The sequence below is a fragment of the Eleutherodactylus coqui genome, chromosome 6 (genome assembly GCF_035609145.1).
Source record: "Eleutherodactylus coqui strain aEleCoq1 chromosome 6, aEleCoq1.hap1, whole genome shotgun sequence".
NCBI classification, from domain to species: domain Eukaryota; kingdom Metazoa; phylum Chordata; class Amphibia; order Anura; family Eleutherodactylidae; genus Eleutherodactylus; species Eleutherodactylus coqui.
Genome location: NC_089842.1, coordinates 215,104,325 through 215,105,998, shown reverse-complemented (window position 1 = coordinate 215,105,998; position 1,674 = coordinate 215,104,325).

Sequence of the window (1,674 nt, the reverse complement as noted above, 5' to 3'; positions counted from 1 at the left end):
TAATATGTCCACAGAAATCGAAAGGCTCATACTGGAACGATTTCACCTGGAGGTTTTTTTTTTCTCACGGATCACGAATGACAGAAAATAGTGGCATATTCCATCGTAAGCCACACTACGGAAACATTTCTTGCCGAAATCGAAAACCGTGACATCACTATATTAACCCTCTATTGTTACATCATTTTGCGCCTTAGAGCTTCTTCACATGGGTGTATTTGCAATACTCAGGGAGTAGAATTAGAGATAAGCGAGCATACTCGCTAAGGACATTTACTCGATCGAGCATTGTCCTTAGCGAGTACCTGCCCGCTCAGAAGAAAAGATTCGGCTGGCGGTGGCAGGCGGGGAGCGGCAGGGAAGAGCGGGGGGAACGGAGGGGAGATCTCTCTCTCGCTCTCCCCCCCGCTCCCGCCTGCTCACTGCCGCAACTCACCTGTCACCCGCGCCGGCAGCCTAACCTTTTCTTCCGAGCAGGCAGGTACTCGCTAAGGACAATGCTCGATCGAGTAATTGTCCTTAGCGAGTATGCTCACTTATCTCTAGTTCTACTCCCTGAGTATTGCAAATACACCCATGTGAAGGAGCTCTAATGCGCAAAATGATGTAACAATAGAGGGTTAATATAGTGATGTCACGGTTTTCGATTTCGGCAAGAAATGTTTCCACTCACCTGCACGGCAAACGCTAGAATAAATTCTGATGCTTAACTCACAAAATGGTAATACTAATGCACAGTGATAAAAAACACTTTAGTTATGCTCTGAAGGCAGAAACATTTCACAATGGCTGTAAGCTATAGCCCCATGACACACAGAAACCCAACTCTCCAACACACATACCGGTCTCCATACAATGATCTTACTTAGGAAAAATATTACAAAGTATACATATGCAGATTTACATGAAAACCCAAGATGATTAATGAGGAGTAACTGAAACAAAGCCATGTTACCGGTATAATCCAACAATACGTGTTCTTGCAAAACAGGAGCGAGCAAGTCTTTGGAATTAAGAACTTTTAACGTGTTCTTCATCAGATAAAGATGTGGCATCTCGTTTTCCATAACACTGAGAATGTTTTGATATTTTCTGCAGCTTACATATCTGAAGGAGGAACGTATTCCGAAACTATTTGTACTCTGCATGCAAGGCCTAGCAGAAACTATGCATAGCTAAAGGCATTGAAAGGTGAGTGGACGGGATGCAAGCCTAATGCTTGTGTAAAGTGGCATTAGGAGACTTTAAGGGTTTCAAAACCTGAGGTCAAGATCATTCCGATAAACGGATGGGTAGCTACAGTTTCTTGGCCAAGTCACACCAGAAAGATTCTGGAGACTTCTTAGTTTGGGACATTGTTAGTTTCCTTCTTCAAGCTAGACTATCAGTTCAGTGGATAGAGGGAATATACCATAGACCAACAGCACTATTTAACACCCAATTACTACTGTGTGCTGCAAGAGGACAATGACAATATGACCAAGGCAGAAAGTGCAAGGCTATGTATTTACTGACAATTTTGCAGATTTTAATTTATTCGAATGTTCAAATACAATTCGTTCACGGTGAGTAAAGAAGAATGGCTGGGGAGTTATGTACAGAAATGTGACATCTAGCAGCTGTGTCCTGGATAGATTTTAATTAATATTTGCATTTTTATTCCAATTTTTTGGG